The sequence below is a fragment of the Nothoprocta perdicaria genome, unplaced genomic scaffold (genome assembly GCF_003342845.1).
Source record: "Nothoprocta perdicaria isolate Ctin4 unplaced genomic scaffold, notPer1 scaffold_34, whole genome shotgun sequence".
NCBI lineage: Eukaryota > Metazoa > Chordata > Aves > Tinamiformes > Tinamidae > Nothoprocta > Nothoprocta perdicaria.
Window position 1 is genome coordinate 3140644 of NW_020455577.1, and position 23153 is coordinate 3163796.

At 39.0% G+C, this 23153-nt stretch overlaps 1 long non-coding RNA gene across 2 annotated transcripts in view; it reads right to left on the minus strand.

Annotated features, from left to right (window-relative positions):
* Positions 1-20334: 20334 nt before the first annotated feature.
* Positions 20335-23153, minus strand: part of LOC112951239 — a 29916-nt gene continuing 27097 nt past the window's right edge. The window contains exons 2-4 of one of the 2 annotated variants that reach the window (XR_003250160.1): positions 21187-21261; positions 21033-21104; positions 20335-20948 (exon numbers count right to left, since the gene is read on the minus strand). This is a non-coding gene — a long non-coding RNA (uncharacterized LOC112951239). Of the gene's footprint in view, positions 20949-21032; positions 21105-21186; positions 21355-23153 lie in introns of those variants that run through there. The other variant, XR_003250159.1, reaches the window with a different exon arrangement.

Genomic DNA, 23153 nt, shown 5'->3' on the forward strand with positions numbered 1-23153 from the left:
GCATGGGGAGCCAGGAAATGAGTCGGAATCAGGTCACAGACTAGGAAAACCTGATGTAGGCTGACGGGTTGCAAACACATGCCTGAGGTTTCCACTGAGGATGGATTTAGGAGGTCTTAATGCCCTAGAATCATTTTTTTTTAAAGTATGGATATAGAGCTCTATAAAGCTGTTTATAATAGTTGTTTGTCAGAAGCTTGGCACATTTTTTAATCAAAGCAATTATARAAATAGCTTTTTCTTCATCAATGTTGAGTTTTTGGCAGATGGATGGCAAAGACATTCTACTATTTCAAATAGCCATATTGTGTTAAAAAAATGGTCAGGAGCTGCACTGGAATGACTCAGCTGAGTCCGGCGGGGACTGCACACCTTCACACTAGCATTCTGAGAGAAGAAAATGGCCATTTTTGAACATTAATTTTTTCTGGACAAGGCCTATGTTGTATCTTCAGTAAGGATTCATAACCTCTCCTGAATGTGATCAATGGAACTTGAAGAATGAAAGGACTATCAGGCCACAACTTTGTTCTTTGCAGTCTGTTCGGGCTAGTGATGCGTACGCTGTATATTTAACAACAAAATGCCTATCTTCTTACATTTTTGGTGTATGTGCATTGTGTCACAAGTATTTAATTTCTGTTTTTATGAGCACTATCCTGTTTATATTATAGTATGTTATAAATGAACAGCTTCTACAGTGGTTAGGAAAGTTTTGTCTCCCTAAAATTGGATTTTAGAATTCTTAAGTAGGGCATTCTCTGCAATAACTTTCCATCATTCGTTCCAACATTCTTTGTCTCTTTTGAAAATCACGGCTGATTAAAAGCCTAATGCAACAGCTGTTTATGATCATATGATTGATATGTTTTCTAGACAGATGCTGAGTATTAGAAGCAGAACCATTCTGAATTCTTTGCAGGGCTTGGAAACTTTTAAATTGGTATTTTTTTTAAGTCACAGTAGGACAGAGCTGCCAGGCAAAGCAGATTCTTTACATATTTAATTAAGAATTGGTGCAACTCAAAAGACTGATCACATAACACACGCACACAGACACACCCAAAATTTATAYATGACCTTAGGAGGTCATGTGCATAAATCAAAAAGTGCTCTGAAATATATATTCTTAGAATACTGTGTTGTGATTTGTTTTGCTACTTAATATTTGAAAGGCAGTCCCTCGTGGTAGACTCTGCTCATTAGTTTGTGTTAATAGGTAACAGCTCAAGCAAAAGGCTAAAGCACAGTGAAGCCAACAGAAGTTGCAGGAAAAATGCAGATAGGGAGAAGGCATTTGCAGTATGGAAGATGCTGGGTTTTGTAATCATTCTTAACAAAAGAAAACCCTTGAGGTCAATCAAGGGCAGAAGCATTCCTGATGTGTGTTTTATCTGATCTCTAACAAGCAAGACTAGAAATGCAGAACACTACTCCCATCCCCTCAGTGATTTTTTCCTAGTTATGTAACATGAACAGATTTTTCCAAAAGGTTGAATGAACAAGCAGCTTTTTTTTTTTTTTTTTTTAAGTCTGCTCTAGACATTTCCATAAAGGCTCTTGTGATAATTACTCAACAAATATGTGCAAGAGGTGGATTTAAAGCAGCACCTAAGGAATATTCACATGCTGGGGTAAAAAAGGGCAAAACCCAATGCAGTACAGTTGTTAATAAGATATGTTTGTTCAATGGAAAGCCTTCTTACTACAGGGTAACTGCTACTTGATAGCACCTGCCTTTAGCTATGGCTGCTTCTTGAACACTTCTGGCTGCAGCGGTCTCTTTGGCCACTGGCTGGGTATCACCTCCCTGTTGACCTGGGGCAACTTCCCAGACTAAAGCACTAGTTGTGACCACCTTCCCGAGAGGACACTGTTTTGAGCAGTCACCTAGAAAAGACTGTATCCCTGCCAGCCTRGGTGGAAGAAGTAACCACCACTATAGCGGGGCAGTTAAGATGGGGGTTATTTGGCCTTACTGGGAGCGTATTTAGGAGCTGGGTTGCCGAGCTGGTGCTCACGTTGCTTTTAGACAGCACAGATTTAGGCAATTAAGCCAATTGCTTCATTCTATTTTCTGTATTTCCACCTTGGCAGCAGCCCTTTGGGCAGGTGCTGAGAAGCGATTGGCAGCAGCTGCCTGGGGGAAGGGGTTAACGAGACAGCCCTGGCTGCCTSTTGCTTTGATTGCACTGGGCTAGGGGGGCATTTCAGAGCACAGATCCCCTTCCAACCACCACGTGTAGGTGAGCACTGAGAGCCAAGGCTCGGGCTCYGGAATAGCAGTGACCAAGCAGGCTTTGTTTGACTATGGTTCATACTTCTAYATGTTTTTTCTTCGCTCCTGGGACACTCAAGGTGTCCCCATGTTGTAGTTTATACATCAGCTGAAGCTCATAATAATTCCCTGAAAGCAGAGGAGGTTCCCACTGCCATGTGGCTGTGATGGGGCAGCTGTGGTGGGTTCTGCATCACTGTGTAGGCTGAGGGGCAATAACTGTGCCCTGCCCCCCACAGAAGTTATAAGGGCTGGGCCCCATAGTGAGAGAAGAAGGAAGTGTTGCTGGATGGTTGTTGCTTCAAGATAGCCCTTGGTTGGTCAGGTGAGTGTTTGGTGTTAAAATCTGCTTACAGTCTAGATAGACCTTTGCATATAATAGCTGTGTGGCATGAAGGAGAACAATTTGACATGTTGTACGGAGGTGCTTTTGGTTCTGAACTTCTGAAGGATAGTAYTTTGCATTTATGGTATGGTTGCTGTTGCCATAGTCTTGTGTATGGGAGAGTCTAGATGCATAAATGTGTTGCATGCTCTGCTGTTGCAGGCCCTGTGTTTCACTCAGTCCCATTGTAGTTTGGGGTGCCTGAGCACTTGTGTGGCTGTGCATGTGTGCTGTAARATAGATGCAAAGCTTGGATCCCCTAATGATGTTTATATAACAGTTGGTGAATGGCTTTGGTGAAGTATTGCCCTACTGGCAGGGTGCTATGATTCACAACTGGAGGTTTAGGAAGATGTCTTTATCTCTTATGTGAACTGTTGGAGTTTCAAGCTGTTTTCCTTTTTTTTTTTTTTTTTTTTCCTCTAGCATTGTGTGCCCTCCTGGGATGTTATGAGCTTGGATCAATTGTTCTTTCTATATCAAATTACCTTCAGAAATATAGTTGAGAACGTTTAATACTTTTAGAGAGGAGAAATTTTCAGCTCTGTTTTTGTTCTAGAAGAAATAGTACATTGATAGTTGGATTGAATATACAGTCTGTCTTTCCTCACACGAAGAAGCTTTTCTTTAGTTTTCCTATTGGTAGCACCAGGAGTTCTAGGATCAAACTGTTCCTTAAGTCTTTCCTTTTTTTTTTTTCTTTTTTTTTCCCCCTTTCTCCCCATTGCCTTGGATTAAAACCAATTTTATTCTGTCTTGTGGTGTTACATAAACTTTTAAGTTGCCTGTTTAATGAGACAGAGAGGAAGTACTTGTATGATTTCTAACCTACAAAATATTCCCAAACTTAGGATGAAGTGATGTCTTAATAGAAGTGCTTGCAGTAAACCTAAGTGTAGTACTTGTGGTAAACCAAAGTGTATGCCTTTAAGATCTGTATAGCTGAGCTGATCTTTCTCTTTTTTTTTGTTTTGTTTTGTTTTTTGTTTTTTGCTTGTGGTATTTCTATGCATATTAATAGAGATAACGTGCCATAATTATACATGGTACTGTGTGCCTTATTTGCCTTTAGTAACTGTCCATTTTCTTCCTTCTTTATATGTAACTTGAATAAYGTCACTGAGTTCAGACTGTGTGTCTAGAATAACATGTAATATTGAAATATAGTCCCTGTATAACCAGCACTGTTGCCTTGCTTGGTGTCAGGAAACACCTTTGGAAAGAGAAGGGCAACTGGTTCAGTAACTTACATAAAAGAGAGCCTACCTAAGAGTTTCAGTACTTTAATTTCTTGAATTCTTCTATCTTGTGGTGCTTCTTCTAYGTTCCATCAGGATAATTTATTTTATTGCAGTGGGAAGAATAATCATGGAAGAAACTTATCTCTTTTAGCAGTTTTAAGATTTACTATAGTTTGGTGGAACTGCTGCAGCTGGATGAAATACAAAAAATATAGGGGGGTTGTTTTTCATGTGAAGTATCCATTAATTGTAAAAGTCTTGTAACACAATCAGGGTTGATTAGTTGGTTGATTACTTATCTTTTAAAGGAGTGTTAATGTAAACATCTGGGAGAACAGGTGGTGCCTCTCTCATGTGCCATCTGCAAGAAGTAGAAAGCTGCCTTGGTTATCTGTCTTGCTTGAATCTAGGGGCTTTCTTGGACTGTGCATGGGCATTTCTCTAGTCCCAGCTTGTAGTCCCAATGGGAATGTGCCCACATTGGCATTGTCACATTTAATATGCTGGCTATGATTCTGGTTCTGTGGCAAAAGTGTTTAATTGTTAAGATGCGGAAGGCTCCTTCTGAACGGCCTTCTTGACTCCTAGGTGGGTGGATTCAAAGCACTAAAACAGATATAAACAGATATAGACCTTAAAACAGATATAAAACAGATACAGACCTTAAATATGACAAAGCTTAAGGTAAATGAGAGGTCTACAGCTCTTTCCTCATAGGGGCGATAACAAAATTGATATGGAATTTAACCCAGCAGGACGACCTTGTGAATATTAATATACAGTAGTGTCTAAATATATATATATTCTGGTAATAAGTGTGCAAAAGTAGAATGTGGCTTAGGTTTCTTTATTAAGCAAATGTGTGTTTTGAGAGGCTTGGCGAAGCTGTCTTTATGAACGTGACATTATAAAGCTAACTCTGGARATTCAAGGCACATGTTTGTTTATTAATGGTATACTTTGTACTATATATCTAAAGAAAGACCATCAAAAAGTCCATTTCTGATTTGYAGCTTGTAGTCTGAGTCTTTATTAAAACTTGTTTCTGTGCCAAATACTTTCCCATAAAGATATATGGGCTTGTGTGTAGCTTGGCTATTCTGAGATTAAACTGGTGAAAAAGGCAAGCTTGACTGCTTTGTTTATTAATAGGCAGAGGGCCTGTCTGAAAACTTCACAGTAGAAGAGTAGTTGTAGACAGACAGAAAGGCACCACAGTGAGAGCTGGTTGCTCGTTATATTTATAGATAAGCATAGAAGCAATGTGTAAAAGATTGCTCTAAGGGGTGAGGTTTTCTAGTATATGMTATGAAATACCAGTTGTTGTTCCTGAGAGCTACTGAGAATGCTGATTTGGAAATGAGACCTTGTTTTCAGCTGCTCCTTAAAGATACCAAGTGAAAAGTCTTTCTTCTAAAGACGTTTTTTGAAGTTGTAGCTGTTCGTGTTGTGTGAGAGAGGACATAGCTGATGAGCAACGAACTCTGCATGTGTGATGAGGAGCTTGAGATATGAATAAAGATTTATAGGAGTGTTGCATAATCTGCTATCTGGAGGTGATAATCCTCCCCAGTGTTTTGACTTAACCTGACCTAGCCTTCGATTTCTGTTAAACCATGTCCACTTTAAGCCTAGTGAACAAGTCAATTATAAATAAATAAAAGGCTTCTCAACCAGGCCAGATCACTATGTGTTTAGGTAATACTTTAAAATTGAGTGATTAGTATTATACTTGTGTTTTAGTGGAATCATCTTTTGTGCTTGAATATCTCTGACTTGGAGTAGTATTTTTATTTTTAAGATATATGTAGTTGTATGATTTTGAGACTTCAGATATTAACTGTGTGCTCCAATAAACCTAGCATTGGTTTAACTCACYTTTTTTCTGAATCTTGTGGAGGGTTAAAATCACTGTGTAGCTGACACTAAAAAACTTGTATTTATTTATTATCTTCAAACTTTTGTCCTTAACCTGCCTCAATGCCCAGGGAATTCTGGCTTGCTAAGGTGTTGAGGTGGTTTAAACTGCCCAGGGATTCTGGCTTGCTCAGATTAAGGACCAACTTCCAGGTGATGCCAGTAGTTCCCCTGGAACCTGTATGGACATGCTCACTTGTGCTAGGGGCCAACTTCACACCTTAGCAATGAACTACTAGAAGTGAACTGAGTTAAATTAATCAAAATGTAAGTTTTAGTCTATGTTTAGGTAGCTAATTGTTGTGGTACTCTGTTCTGTTTTCTGCTATTCAGACTCATGTTCAGTGTTTCTATGTGCTATTGCTGTGGTGTTTTCATAGCAAAAGCATTTAGATGGAATACAGAGTTAAATGATGCACATCAAGAAAGCATTTTCCAGAAGCAGTGATGAGAAGTACTGTGACTGGTTTCATTTCACTTTTCATTTTTAGAGTAAGGGAAATAGCTCTGGAATGAGACTGAATAGGATTTTTTTGTTGTTTATAATGGAAAGCAAGCAGGTCACTTTGACAGGAATACCTGAGCAGTTACCTGCATGGAACGAAGCACACAGGGTCCCTTGAGCTAGGGTATGGGTTGTGTTTATCTGCAAATTAGGCTTTTTTTATATAATCAGTACTTTATTACTGGATTTTTGAAAGTGAGCAGTCCTAAGGTGTTAGTCATATACTCGGTTTCAAATTGAAAATTGCAGTCTAGAAAGTAACTGGACAAACTAATAGCAAGTTTTCTGCATCTCATATAGACCACCCTGGTGGATGAAGTTATCCTGTAAACTATTTCTGAACTTTTCCACCTTACTTTATCACACTTGGCTACTAATTAGATTTATTTATTTGAAACAATTTAAATGTACAGTAGAACCCTGACTGCAGATGTTTCTATGACACTTGCTTGTGGATGATGAAAACTTAGCTCACTCCTATAGGGGCTCTCTTTTTTTTTTTTCTAACTTGTTAAAACTATTTAGAAATTTAGAAATCCATTTGGATTTAGACAAGCCACCCTCAGTGTATGCCAATCCAACTCTTCACAATTAAGAAAGTTGAATGAAGAGTCATGCTGCTCTGCTCCACATATGCTTTGTCATCTTCCCCTTTCCTTCAGGATTCATATATAACATGTGCTCAACAGTTTGAACAGGTGCCTCTTAGGTTTTTTTGAATGAAGATTTGTTCTGGAAGACTCCTCTCTCTAAAGGCTAGGCAATTATTTGGAAAAGGAAAAAGAATGGGTGGTAGTAGGAGGTTATTTTGAGTGCCAGATTTTATCACTATTTCTTCACATTCTGGTTGCCATTGCTTTCCTTACACGCTTGAATTTTATTATGAATAAATACTCTTGGTGTGTATATGCGTCAGAAATCTAGTAATGTCTCAGGAATAGAATATAGAAACACCATGGAAAATTGTCCTTGCATCGGCATCATCTTTCCTTCTACTTTTGCATTAATAGATCAAAAGTTGTATTGTAGTCTTTGGGTCCAGTGAAACAGCTTTTGCTGCTTTCAGCRTTTTTGCCTTTTCAACTTTTTGCTGTTTTTCAGCATTTGCTGAATGCGTAAGTGCTGAAATTAACACGGCTGTTGCTTTTGATGCTTTTGGAGGCACTCAACTTCACTTTGGGATGAAACAGAGGCAGTTTGGGGCCTAGAAGCTTAGCAAGTGATAGTTCCTCCACTGCCATATTTGCTCTTTAGTGGTGCCCAGAAGAATTGGTGCAGATCTCTTAGCTGATCAGTTTGGTGCACGGCCCCTGACAATCTCTAGAAGATGGCTAACAAASTTCTTCCTTGCAGAGAAATTAAATACTGCTTAGCAAAAGGCTATTGCAGTCTCCCAGCTATGATATATGTGCATCAAAGCACAGATGTTAAAGCCAAAATTTTCAGTTCAGTGACTGGATAAATGTGCTTGAAAGGAAGAGAGGGGAAATGGTTTCAGGACAAATCAAAACAGATGGGAGAAAGTTGGGGGGGGGGAGTGGGGAGCGGATTAGATTTTTTTTTTCCTCCAGCAATTTCTTTTGGGTTAACCCAAATACTTGATCTAAAATGAGTGTTTTAGGTTAGAAAATATTTAATATTAATGTGTTTTAATATTGAGAGGTTAATTTTGTCAAGGAAGAAAAGTGCACAGTGTTTTGTTTCCAAGTGCTAAAACAAACCACTTGGACCTCCCAGTTATTCTTCGTGTTTCAGTTGAGGCTGCTCACTTAATTAGACTGGAAATGAGAAAAGGTTGCTGTAAAAATGTAATCTTATGGTTGATATATGACTGGGAGGAGGAAAGTCCAGTTGTCATATTAGAATAAACAGCCAAAACACTTACATTTGACTTCTGCTTACACAGTTCAGGCTGGGACATGGGAAAACTGTTTTAGAGGTTGAGTTGCACTGAGTGTCAGATCCATCCATATCAAATAATACAAGAAATGAACCTGTCATCCTTATTTTAATTTTCTGTTATGTCTCATTGGGGAAGTGATTTTTAGCCTCAATATTCTTATGAAAAATATATTCATACCAAATTACTATCTCTTCCCTATGTTGTGTACAGTAATACTGGATTTGGAAGCATTCATTTTTTATTTCAGACAGAATTTTTGATRAGAAGGCAGATGTTAAATCTTTCAGATCAGCAGAAGTACCCCCTCTAAATCTGGACTATCTGTTGGTTAGAAGATAAAGGCAATATTCACACATGCTAGTGAAGAAACTATTTTGATCCCACACTTCTAAGTCTCTATAGGCTTCTCTATATATTCCTCCTCCTACCTGCAGAATCATGTGTATGGATGGTTGCAAGGGCTAGCACTGTGGCTTCTGCCCTGCATTTCATTAGGGACTCTGCAAACAGGGATGTAAAAGGGCTACACAAATAGTTTCAAATAGCGGTGAATACTGTGGTTTTGGCAGAGCACATTTATGCCTTCTATATGAAAATGGAAAATGAGTTTGTTGGAAGTCTTTTTTTGTGAACTCCAACAGTTTGGAAGGTGAAGGAAGAAATTGGCTCAAAGAAAAGGAGAAGCATGAAGAGAAGACTCTTCTGAAGAACCTTTTTTCTYATTTGTGGTAGTATCGCACTTGCCTTCCTAGTTGTTTCCCTGTCTCACTAACCTTTCAGGCTGAAAGCACCTGTCAGCAAGGACTTGGGACATGGGAGAAAGTTGCTTCAARAAAGCATTTCAAAATGCTAAAGGAATTTAGCCAAGTATAGCTGTCACTGCCTAAAGTTACTGAGTTTTCATAGGATAGACTTTGAGGGCAGTCAGTCTTCTTGTATTTCTAAAAGCATCATAAAACTTGGATATTGGTCTTAGTCCCATATGGTAGTGCAGACAACTGCACTGTGAGATTTTTGAAGTATCTGTTGGGGATGAGCATACCACGCTGGTAAGAATGGGATGCTGATCTTCAAAAATCCACTTGGAAAGAAAACATTGTGATAGGTTTAAAAAAAAAAAAAAAAAGAGGGGGAAAAAAAAGAAAAAAAAAAGCAATGAAGTGTTGAAGGATTTTGATCTTGGGTCTGGCTACAGNTTGAAGGATTTTGATCTTGGGTCTGGCTACAGAAGAYCTAGCGTTGTGAGTTCTGGCAAATAAATACACTTCTGAGATGCTGTTTTACTTAAAAACAAATCTTTCAATTGGGGGGGAGGGTAACTCTCCAGAGAGGGGAGAAAAAAAGTAGTGACTATCCAAGTAAGCTTTAATTATATTTAACTCTTCTAATCTGAATTTTCTAGTACTATATTAGAAACAGGCAATCTTATTTTGAAAGTGAGCTAGCAAAGATTCTTCAATGGAGTGTTACGTCTTTTATAGTGTCTTTTATTTCAAAAATTTTTAATAACCTCCCCAAGTTGTTCCTTACTTGACCTCGGCTATCAAGYACTCCTTTCTCATCATGCCTCCTCCTTCTGCCATTGCTACCTGATCYGATCAGGTTGTCCAGCACCCTGAGATACTCTTTCATCTCCATGCTGCCTCTGTACAAGGCTCCAGAGGATTCCTTAACAGTGCCTTCCCTGTAGTGAAAATGAACTTAGTCATTTTTAACCATTGAGTTGTTGTGAGGAGATGAGCAAAATCTTCAAATTTGGTTCTATCAAGTGCCTAAGATTAACACTTTAAGCTTAGTATGAGATAACTTGGGTTTCCTCCCCAGATTTTTCCCACGCTTGCAAGTTGTGCTTTTATAAGAGAAGATCTAAAGCCTAGAGCTTTGTGGCAGGGACAAATGGAGTTGAGCCCTTGTGCATTAGGAGTATACATCTCTGTATACTCAGATGGTGATCTGCAGCTTAGAGATTTGGGGCAAATAGATTTGTTTGTCAGGCAGCTGACTCCACATTTTAAGTACCGTCCCACCCTCATGTTCTAATGTAGCATCCTGAGGTTTTGTGGCTCTGAAAAGTTAACTGTATAGTTGCAACATCTGTTTCCCAATGGAAAAAAGCTTATTTTCTAATATAGGTGGGTTAATCCAAACCTGAGGTATAAATATCTCCAAAGGTTGCGGTGGAAYAGCAAACTATTATGGTTTTACTTATTGTTAATTAGCATTAAAGCATATTGAATTTTCATATTGAAACTTGTAATTCTGTCTTGGGCTAGTCCTATGCACTTAAGCATGATAAATCTGGTACTGCTGCCTTATACATCTGTAACTATAGCCATTTTATTTTTATAGTAAAATGAGTATAACTAAAGATCACTATTCCTTCATATGGGCCCAGGTAGAGCTGCTAATTTTAAGTATCCCAAAACTAACATCAGGTTAGTAGTATAATGGTGGTMTTTTTAAGACAAGAAGCATACTAATGAGTTGATGTAGTGATTAAAGACATAGCATGAGAAGAACTGATGTTAATGCTTGTCTCACAAGAAGAACATTTCACATCTGTTAGTTATGATGTGTAGTGCAATTGGGGATTACTGATCCAGTAACTGTGTACATAGTAATACCTTTAATTAGACTAGCAGAATAAATATTGCACACAGGCTTTAGGGATCTCATAAAAGCTTTACCCATGGTGGAGAGGAAATTGGTGCAATTGGAGAGTGATAACTCCAGCAGGAACTGTAAAGTGGGAAAATCAATACCTCCAAACTTCTCTTGCACATTGATTCTTGCAGCATTTATAGATAAATCTGTGATTCCACTCTGACCTTTTTCTAAAACCTTCATGTGAACTCAGCTTAAGTATAAAACTTACTTGTCAGTCAAATAACAGAAGGTCATCAGATATTTGTTATTACTGTGTCTCTAAGTGTGTGTTGTTTTTTGTGTTTTTTATTTGTTTTTAAGTACTGCGGAGCTGAGGTTGCTTATTGGAGCAGAAAATACCTTTAGCTGGGTTGTTGCTACCTCCCTTTGAGGCTGCGCTTCTCGAGGCGCTGAGCTGCAGTTGGCAGTACGAGGGCTTTGAAGTTAAAGCCAAACAGCCTCCTTGATTTCTCTGCTTTCCACTCTATAAAGGGTGTCTGAGAACTGTCCCCACCTGCTGCTAGCTGGGTCTGGCACCACTGCTAACCTCTACCCTGTGGCACAGGGACAGCCACAGAAAYCCCCTTTTCAGCCTTGTGCTTTACAGTAGTGAGAATGTGTATTGTGTTTTCCCTATGCCTGAAACCATTTTCCCCCTTGTATTTCAACCAAAGCAATACCTGCAAAAGCTGAGGCTTATTTTTCATCTCAGCACTTCACGAGTATGCATGACAGTACTRTGATCACAGCACATCATCTGTGGCTTGTGGAGCTGGTTTCTGCATCTTTACCATGGTTCAGGGGTGCTGTTAGTTGGACTAGATGTTTTAATATCTATTGCTAGGGATTTGTGCCTTGTTGCTTACACCTGGCTGTAGGTAAAAGGCCAAGAAGTCAGGCTACAGAGAAGAAATGGGGGTTTAACAGTGGGTGGCTTTGCATTGCCCTCACAAAATGAAGGCTTCCTTTTGTATGCTGCATGTGTGCAAAGTGAGGGGAATTAACAGCAACCAAAAAAGTCCCTGATCTGAACCTTGTGGGTGGGCTGAAGAAAGTGCATGCAGAACTGTGGAATCCTGATAGCCTCAATTGTGAAATGTCTCCTCTTCTAAATACCTTCCTAAAATGCTTAGTTTTAAGTCCACTTTATTTGTGGAGATATCAGAAAGCCCTGCTTTTCTGAAGAATGCCCAGTATGCAGCTGTTTTTTTACTTCTGACTGCTTATATCTAAATGCAGGGCTTGAAAATATAACTAACCTATTAACTTCCTATACAGTAGGGCTCTGTCTGCTATGAAATGTAGTTTTTAAATTTCAAGTTTTAGCCTTGAGACTTATTGTGGACATACTAAGATAGCAAGTTCTTATACTGAAGTGGAAATTCCTCTCCATTTTGCTTTTGCAAGTAATCTGAAGCAGTTCTAGTRGCTGTTTGCACAGCCAAAAATCCCATTAAATATGAAACCTGAGCATCCATTACATTATTTTTCTTTTCTTTGAGTTGGTTTTATTAATAGTTATGTGAGCATTTGGATAAGAACAATTATTTTGACAATTATAGGAAAAATTCTATATGTGCATCAAGAAAGCCTGGTTATAGGGAAGAACTAGTGAAAAGTAGGTCAGTCCTTCAGTCTGGCTTTTAGCTACATCTTTAAGACTTTCCTCTGTAGTGATTTGTTGATCCACTTATTCTTAATATTATAATCCTAAAATTTATAATCCTCACTGACAGTTAATGATTGCTAACACGTGTAACTTGCCACGTCCACTGTCAACAGCCTCAGTGATGTACTTGGTCATGTGTTTTTAAATGGTTGTCTGTTTGAGAATCTGGTTATTTAAAGTGTATCTAATTTAATTACCAAACAGCAAAAACACTGTCTGTAAAAGTCACTGACCTAGAATGTTGCCTTTAAGCTTTCTAGCATGGCTGATAATGGAATGATGTAAAATGACATGAAAGCCGAAGACATAATTGCTCATTGTGAATCTCTTTTTTGGTAGCTAACATTATTCTAAAAATGAAAAGTGACAGTTATATATTTTTGGCATCCTTTCCTGTAGGAAAGGAACATGCAACCTACTTATTTTTGCGGCTGCTGGAGTTGACTCAATTATATTCATGAAGTTTATTTACTAACATTATGGACTGAATTTTCAAAGTAGTCTCTTCCCAAGTACTAATTTAGGGCTCCTGTAGTCTAGGTAGTTCGTGCAAAATGTGATATTTTGTGGATAAACCTCTAACAGCCTGAGTTATTTCTGGGAATGAATACTGTGTTTTGGGAGTGTCCAAAATTAAAAATAGTTACGTAGCCAAAATTCAGAGGCTGCTTCTGAGTATTTGGCACCACATGGCTCAGACATGCCAGCTGGTGACAGTTTTACCTTTTATGCAGCTCCCATCAGATAATGTATATGTGTGTTTGTGTCTGTTTCCATTACTTTACACTCGTAGCCGAAGGAAAGGTTCGGTATGTGAAAGCTTGAAAAGCAGCTAGTGAGCAACCATCCTTTAAGTAAAAAAAGACAGCTGATTAAAATGTACCGGCTTATCTTAAAGAGGGGGAGGAGGTGGAAATTCTAGCAGTGCTTTCAAGCACATATTGCAATATGATGTGGTTTTAAGCACATGCTCACTTTAAGATAGTTGGCTGCTTCATCTTTTAATAATACGCTGTATAAATTGAAGGCAGCTCAGGAACCTACCCGTCCTGTCTGTGCAGTGCAGAGATACCGAGTTATTGCYCAGCAGGCTCAGGGGGTCTGTGACAACAGTGACCATCCTGCCTGATAAGAAAAGTTGCAGCCCTGCACTATGAGCTCGGGCATCATGAATGGGGCGCTACACTTGCACCCGAGTCAGAATCCATTTGCTGACCTGTGATATCTACCAGTTCATTTCTGGAAGAAAAGAGGGCAAAAGAATCTGTGTAYTCAAAATATTGTCTGTTATTTTTGGACCCCTTGGCTTACCTTTCAACTTTAGCAAAAGCTTGCCTTTATCTTCCTGACAAAGGATTTTATCACTGTTACTGACACAGGATTTTATCACTGTTACTGACACATTAGCTACTCTTTAAACTGAAGAAGGAAGACAGATTTCCCTTTTAGGAAAATGTAGCTCAGATATCTGAGTAGAAAGGAGCCACAAGAGCTAGATGTGACTCTTGGACACAACCAGCTCGGAAGCTGTGCGCATGGTTCTAGGCAAAAATCTCTGTGCAGATGTCTTCAGGCTTGGGTTMGTCCTGAGCTCCTGGCTCTCATTAGTGTCAGAGGCAGTAGTGCCCCAAAATACCWATATGGGATTGAAAGCAAAAGTCATGTTTCCTACACAGTGAACAGGCTTTCTGGGAGGAAGGAAAATGAATATTTTTTTTTCCCTTTAAGTATGGAGTGTCTTAAGTGCCTGTCTGCACAAAGCAGACCTTTTTGTTTGTATGAAGATACTGGTTCTGTGCAGTTGTTTGTGTAGCTTCAGTAAGGAYAGAATATAGTGAAGTGATTCCTTATAGGTTTACAAACCAGAGCAGTTGGAGAGGAAGAGGAAAGAGGTTCAGTGTTTTTCAGTATTAAGCTCTTATTTTAAGAATTTAACTTTTAACAGTCAGTATATGGTACTTGTGTTGAAYAGACCTGCTCTTTGAGTGTCTTATTGTTGATGTGTGTTATCAGATTCCAGAAGGTACTTGCAGTCAGCGCTTTCAAGTCTTTGTAGGTGTACCTGCCACGTAGGAAATTTTGCTGAACATAAATTATCTCTTATAAAGACCATAACAAAACACAAGTCAGTGAGAAGGATTGTAATGATTTGGTTTACAGGTCAGAACCAGTACCAGAAGCATCTTGAATTGGGAAGAAGCTCCTGCATATTCTGACAGAAAGTATTTTAAAGAGCCAGATTTRGCTTTATTTTCATTTTGCTCCAATGCATCAAATTAATAGCTCATTTTTATACAAAACTGAAATAAAACAGAAAGTGGTTGTGTGGACTATGCAGGCTGTGGTCCCTTCGTCAAGTATGTGCCCTGGTGCTGTGGGAACCATCATCAGGCACGGATATGCTGTGAGTTCTTTTCCCACCCACATACCTCTCTCTCTATAAAGCTAGAGGCACTGTCATGTGGTGCTGAAGACCAGATTATCATAATGTGGGTGTAAATTTTTACCCTGAAATACACTYTTGCTTGTTGTGTTCTGCAGCTACTTCTGTGTACCTGTAACGCCATAATCTGTATGGAGCTGAGGCGTTCAGTGTTGTGCCTCCAGGGCCGCCCATGACTTGTCTGTGGGTAGAAGTGCTCTGTGTAGGTGGGAACATGTGTTTTTCAGAGTACACATGCTTTTGTTCCTCCCCCCCAAGGAATGACATCAACCTCGGAACGCAGTTTTTTAGTATAGTATGTGCAGGACAATGTTTCTTTTATATTTGTCTTGCGTGTTGGCTTGCCAAGCCCTCAGCTTGTATAAATTGGCATAGTTCCACTGAATTTGATAAAATTATGTTGACTAAAACCAACAGAGATTATGAATTAATTAGTTATCAGACCATCACTCACTTGAATTTCTGTAATGATCTCCTGTGATTGTTTTAGGGACACAATCAATGTTCCGGAGGGGGCTGCAAAGTCTTTCTTCTCTAGACCACAGCTCCCTCCTGRTCTTTAAGTGCTGTTTATCTGTCTCCTACAGTCATATCCTGAATATGTGTCTTAAAGTTAGTTCTGTTAGTGCTCAGCAGCAGTTAGTGGCCTTCGTGCCCTGGGCGGGACGGGACAGCAGCTGGATAGCTTCAATGTGTCTGTCAGTATGGTAACTAGCAATGTATTGGTACTRAGGCGCTTGGGCTGGATGGCATTTAAGCTTAAATCTATTACCATGAACTCGAGGCTTTTCAAGACTCACTGTTTTGAGGCAAATACAGTAATTAGCATGGGGTGTACTTTATGGTAATTAGGAATGTTTTACACATCAGATGGTGTTAACTTTTGAGGGCAACCACCTGGACTCAACTCTTTGTAGCTAATATGAAGAAATATAAAATAATAATATTTCAGTGGTACAAAATGCCTATGATAAAATATTTTAACTGTTTAACCACTAAATAATAAAGTCATCAAGTCAATTGGCCTAACATGATTTTTTTTTGTGATAACTTGTTGTTGCTACAGGTCATTCTGTAGTTTGTTATACTGTAGTTTCTGCAGTCTAGATATAAAATATATGTATATTGTGGTAAGCTATAAAGTGGTGTAAAAGGGACTATCATAATAGCTGAAAATTGACATTTACCTGGATGTCCTGCCAACATTTTTAGTGCCAGCTTGGATGTAATTTTAACTGTATCTTATGAATCAAAATCAGGAAAGGTCAGCATATGTATCTTTACTGTATGTTCTAGTTGCAGAGCTAGGGWTTTATTTCTGGTTACTTTGCATCATCTGACAAAGTTCTGTTGTAGTCTGTGGTGGTGTGGATTAGAGATCCTGCACCTGAAGCTTTCACCAGATTTTTGATGCCAGTTTAGATCCAGACCTAGAAGAAATTATTTGATGATTCCAGTGACAATATAAAGGCAATCTGTTAATCAACAGATGTTGCAGAAGTGCTACAATTTTCTAACACCTCTTTTACTAAGAGCTGTGGCTCTTTCTAAGTGGTGTGGCTTGAATATTAGTCCTATTTTCCTCCTCATGGCCAATATTTCTTAAGTATAAACTTCATTTATGTATATTTGGGCTAAGCACACTTGTATTTTCCATTTGTGATTACAAGTTGTTATGCAGTGAGGACTCTAATACTGCCGTGAAAATCTTGAAATTTATAGACTTCATATGGACTGCAGGAAGGATTTTGTAAGAGAATGATCTTGTGGTGACAAATTTGTCACTTAGAGGAGCCGTTATGTGTTATGGCTGCTGCATGAACAAAGAATAAGGCAACAATAATGTGAAATAGTTCTGYCTCTTTAGTAGAATTCTTATTGGCCAATTATTAAATTTTAACTGAATTCTTTTTTTAAAAAAACTGTACCATTTGCTGTATTGCTGAACTGTAAAAAAGGACAATGTTTTAAGCATTCCCTTGTTATGTCTGTGCACCTCGAAAGCTYTCCTCACTTATGTATGGGATGAAACTTTTTTCTAGCTCATGAAAAACTTGCTGGTTTCATGTTTGTTCTTTCCATTGCCTCCTTGTAGTCTTTCCTTTTAATTAAAAATAAAGAATGAAAGGGGAGGGAGAAAAGGAAATACAATGGCAAGCTTTTATTTTTACTGAATTATGAGTTCATGACTACTGATATATGTTCCTGTGGATTTTGTTTCAAAACGTTAGTGAAATACAGGTTTTATTTTGGGGATAAACTATATTTTGGAGTAATTGCTCTATGACCAATAAATGGCAAGGACTGCATTTCAGAGGAATTAAATCACCTACTTCAAAGTAGTAAAGGACTTATGGACATCTGTGTATCTATGGAATAATGTTAGATAAATCTGTTAATTATGTGGTGCCATTAGAAATGCTATTTTTGGCTGAAAAGGATCAGTACTTGCCTGTAAAGTAAGGAGACATCAGACTATTTCAGCTAGCCTTGGCAGGGCTGATTGGAATGCGGTCTGCATTTCTGGCATTTGTGCCTAAGGAGGATGCAAAGGAAGGCTAAAAAAATGAAAAGTTAGACAAAATTATATAAGGCTTTAAGTAAAAGAAAGGGCAAGATGTACAAATTAACTTGAAAAAAACTATAATATAGTACATCCCATTGTGTAAATTCTTAAAAATTAAGTCTACATAGTAATTCTGCGAAGCAACAAAGATAAACATAAATGCAATAGGAAAAAGAAACTGTGTTCATGTGGAGGGGAGAAAGTCTAGATTACAAGTTTGTCTCTTTTTCTGAAAGACATAGGATTGGGATGTGAGGTTTAGATACTGCTTCCAGTTTAACTATAGACTATTTCTGTATTAAACTCATACTGAATAGCACTCTGCAATCTGTAAAGGAAAAATGTTAGCATTAGCTCCTTCTTGGCGCTGTCAGGCTGCACCAAAAAGTGAGATTAACTGGTTCTTCATGCCGTAGTCCTGTATAGCACAGACAATTTCCATCATAGACATCCTTATGGCTTACAGTTTAAAATGCAAGACCAGTGAAGCAGATGATACAAACTTGATGCAGAAACTCTTTTTATATGTTTTGTTTTTTTCTTATTCCAGAAGTTGCTGGGGGGGGGAGGGGGGGCGGAGGGGAAGCATGGTTACTTATAGGTAACGAGACAGGCTCTTGACTTCTAGCAACCCCTCAGTACCACCCGCCCCTGTTTCCAAGCTCAGTACTGAGGACACTTCTTGAGGAAGATTTGCCCCACTCTCATGTGACAGGCGTATTCCTTCTCCTCTCCCTCCTTCTTGTAGAACTACTGCTCTTGCTGTGCCAAGGTCCATTGCTTCCACTGGAACTTTGATGTGCTTGACCTAAAAATGAGTGAATTATTTACGATGGCACTGAGGAGACATTTTATGCAACATCACTGTGGCCTATGGGAGGTGGTATCAGTACATACATGTGCTATTAACCATCAAAAAAYACAGAAATGATCACGAAACCTTTCCTCAGTGTTTTACAGCTACAGTTACTTTCTAGGGATTGTACTGTGGCCTTACAGCACAAGGCAGATGCTCCKGTGGGCTGTTGGGTAATGCTGTGTCATGCCGCAAGTGAGAGTCCTGCCTCGAGAAGCAGGTTTTCAGTTCTCTATCTTGGTATGAAAAGATGATATCATTGAAAGATTACTAGTAATTTATGCTAGATACTATTTGAGCTGAGAGCTTGTTCTGTAGGAATGCATAAAAACATGTAGTCTGGGTGAAAATCTGTGTTTTGCCATTAATTGGGTGTGTACTGGCTGTGGCTAGGTTGGTGCTGTCTGAGGTTTCTTCATGGTTCTCCACTAGCAGGTGAGTTGTTGCTACTTAGTATTTAGTGAGTGTAGGAAATAAAATTAAGGTAGAAATCCCTTAGTGGGGAAAGCACTTGTGTAGCCTGTTTATACTGAGAACTGTTAATTGTASGAAAGGTTATAAATGACTTTATTTTCTCTCTGCACTGCAACTGGTGTGTCTACACAACTATCATTTAACCATTCCCAGTTACAGCTGGAATGGTTCCTAGTGTTCTCCTGTGCCTGCAGGTGATTGCCTGCCAGGATGCCAGTTCTTTCCTGTGCTGTCAAATTCTACTGTCTTGTCTTCTGGTAAGTCTCCTGTCTGTTATAAATGCATAGTACCTCTGTAGCTTGCATTAAACAATGCATTGCAGAAACAGAATTTCATCTATTCTAGCTTGCAGTATTCAATCTTGGTGAATATTCTTGTCAGAACATCCTAGCTACAGCTTAGTTTGAAAGTTACCTTCTAGGTGACTTACCACTGAAATAAATATTGCAAATAAGTAAAGCCCATATTAAAAGCAGGACTCAGTTTTATATTCTAAGTTCCCATTTCTGTAGGAATGAGTAAACATAAAGATACAGGCTTATCTCTAAACAGTGTCACTGAGAATTCATACATCCATAGTGCCCTTCCTGTTAGCATTGAACTCTGCGCCTCTGGCAGCAATAACATCCTGCAAGCAGCAGAAACCTGGATGGTGTTGTCCTGAATATTTTGGAGTTAAAAACAAACAAATCCCCAACCATGAATCTTGCGGAGTGCCCAAACACGGGATTAATTCAGTTTCACGTCAGTGTGGTTATCTCTGAGGAACTGATTTCTCTCCCCCTCGTCCAGGAATGCAGCTTCAAATAAAATCAGACTTGCATGGTATTCAAGAGACCTTTATAACTGAAATATATATTTATCATATAATTAGACTGCTAATACAAAGTTGAAGAACCAAGTATGGATGGATGTATCTTTCTGTGATAGATTTGATGTTTTATATCTGTTTAGCAAGTACAGTGGTTAAGAGAACCATTGTGTAGCTTATTATTTATAAAAGATCCTCAGGCTTTTCTCAAACAATTGCTAATGGACGTCTCTTTTACAAGGAGGAACAATAAAAATGACCTGTGATTACTGAACTTTAGGAAGTTGTGCCTTCTCTGGAATATTTGACTTGCAACTAAATCTAAAGGCAAAACTTACCTTGGAGACCTACATGGTGTTAGAAATTTACAATTGTCCTGTATGTATGTGTGGGGTAAGGAAATAAAGACAGAGTAGTGTGCTTTTTAATTAAACCTTTGTTGTTATATTGCTATCAAATTCTGAGCATGTGACTTGGGTACCCAAAGCTTATACTAAGTTTTACGGTTTAACTACAGTCTGTTATAGTTACTACCAGAAAGACAGTTCTTTATTCCTGGTTTATTGTTTAACACAAAAAAGAGGCAAGTCCAATAATGTTGTTTGATAGTGTTTATTAAATCCTTAAGCTTAATGTGAAACCAATCCTTTTTCTGCTTTTTCTGCTATAATATTTTATCTATATCTTTGAATTGTCTCCTGTTGGTACGTTTATCTTGACAAGACAGCGGAGTTTGTATACTAAGCTTATATATACTAAGCTAAGATGATGTTAAATATCTTTCCTTCCTGTATTCAGAGTCCTCAGGAATGCAGGTACACAAACAATTCCCCCGATAGCATTGATTTCCACATACATACTGCTTGTACATTCTGGTGGCTTGACGAGCCTGAGCTCTGGGGACGACACTGCTTCAGAAAAAGGCAGCTTTTTTCATCCCCTATTCCCCAGCCGCCTGACTTAAGCACCCTTAAAAACAATAGACAAAAAAAGTGAACATTCTCAACTACTTTTCAACCAGAAAATACCAAGCTATAAGAACGTGCTTCTCGCTATGGCTCTCAGAGATGATGTTCCTCTTATCGGCAACTGTAAAATGTGGGGCCACAGTTGCATTCATTGTTCAGTGAGCTTGTCCACATAGTTAAACCCACCGACAGCAATGAATGTTGATTGTGACCTTTTGTGTAAAGCTTGGCAAGGTGAGGGGGAGGCCTCGTGTGCTGGGTAGGTTGTTATCTTCGGTGGTAAGGCCTGAAAGCATGAAGTAAGGAGGAGGATGGTTAGCTGGAGGGTACAATCAACGGTCGATGGTTTTCACTTTAATTCCAAACTCACCGACAGCGTTGAATGTTCACTGAAGCAACCACTACAAGAGAACTCCATTGACTTGACAGCATCCTTAAATGTCTGAAAGGAGGGGGGGAAGATCAAAATTGACACAGTGATTTTAATCGCACAGATGATGCAATTTCTGTCGTTGTTCTCTTACCGACACCAATACCCTTCTCTGCCCATCCTATTTCAGTCTTCAGGCAGGAAGCTGGCAGTTTTCCAAGCTTCTTATCTATGGAAAGAAAAGATATTTATTCAGGTTTTAACTATATAGGTTGGGCATCCCGGCAGAAATGGTTTAATATGGTCTGTTTTATCAGAATGAATTTTGTGTTGGCAAATAAAAACAAAAAATCCCACTATTTATCAAAGCTGGCAAAGAGATTATGAATCAGTGTTGCCCAATTGACATAAAATGTCTTCTGTTGATGTGGTTCAGTTGGAATTAACCTTGTTTAGAATTGATGAAAAAACACTTGCTTTTAAGACTTGATTTCTTCATAAACTTCATAGGGACAGAAGAACTTGTTTGTCTTTCAATGTCATGCGTGCAGGACCTGCTACAATAGTTTTCAGAAGGGAGAAAAATGAGCTTATGTCAAGGTTTGATACAAATTCATTCTCTTTTTTATCTTAAGTGGCAGCATGCTGTTGGTATCAAGAAATGAATCATCACAAAGTGAAAGGCTCATTCTTAAACTTCCAAGATAGCACAACACCGATTTCCAATTTTGCCAACTCTCCAATTTGCCCCTTTTCTAAAAGGGGAAAAGCCTCAAGTAAATGTAGCGTGCTGCAGTTTTCATCTTATTGAAAAGATGTGTCTTCACTGGGAGTGGGTGAAGATTTTAGAGAACAGATTAGAGGGCAAGGGTGACAGCCTAGAAATTTACTGTGCTTATGTGCAATTGTGAGCCAGCTTCTTTTGCAGAAGAGATCGGGCTCCTGAAGCCGCTTGGTCTGAGTGCTTTTCCTTGGGGCTGTATGTGCCTCACAGCACTCAGACTGACTGGTTCATTGGCTTCCATGAACTGCTACTTATAAAACTACCTTGTCTTTTGGTAAAGTATTTAATGCTCTGTTTTTTATAACTTTATTTTAACATAAAACAAATGCTCTTTCTTAAGGAGCACAAAGGGAGCCAGAACCTAAAGACCGCATGCAATTTATAAGTGTGCTGCTTGGGTAAACTCGACAAAGAAATGTCATGACAAGCACCTAGCTGTTTCTTTCAACTAATTGCTTGGTAGATATTTTTCTTGTTTAGCTTAACTGTTTTCTGTCAAATGAATCTAAAGGACAGCAAGTCACTCATATCTGCTACTGGAGAGCTAGACATGAATGGGATGAAACACATCTCTGGTAGATTAGGCCTATTTTGTGTAGGAATGCTGCTGTGATTATGAATGTGTGGGACTTCAAAGCAGTGTGGCGGCGAGCTCCTCTGCTGACGCAGCAGCACGGGATAGCTGCTGCCCATGAATGCGTTAACCCTCGAGCTGCATTTTCCATTTGTTTGTACTGGCTTGAGCACAGGAACCCCATGGATGTTAGGGAAGGAGTTCTGGGTTACACCAGCATGAACGATGAGAGAATAAGGCTCTTGAGCTCAATAGTCTTTTGTACTTATCTGCATGTGTTCAACATTGTTCTAGCCAAATGAATAGACTTGATGGTTTAAGGTCACTCGTGTTTACCATTCTCCTTGTTATAGGCCTGCTTCTGTAAGACACTTCTTTTAGTGTTATTTGTATGCTCTTACACCCTGCTTCCCTCTGCCACTTCATATCTCAGTACGGGGCCTGAAGCCTGGCCCTTTGCGATGGGTGTAGGGAAGGAGGGGAGCTGTGCTGATGTTACGGCTGGGTGAAGCGCTTTCAAGTTATTTTCACTGCTTACTGTTACGTTCCCCCTYCCTGCACTCCTAGTGGAAAAACCTCAGTACATCTTGGTTGCCCAGTCTGTGTTAAAGGGGATGAAGACTTGTCCAGAGCACAAAATAAGTAATTCTGTGTTACAGCCCTGATGTGTGCAGGTTGTGCCGGGTAAAAATGCTTTCATCTTCTGTCATCTGGTTTTCATTTTTTATCCCCCCACTGGGCTTAGCTAGCTGTGTTACAAATG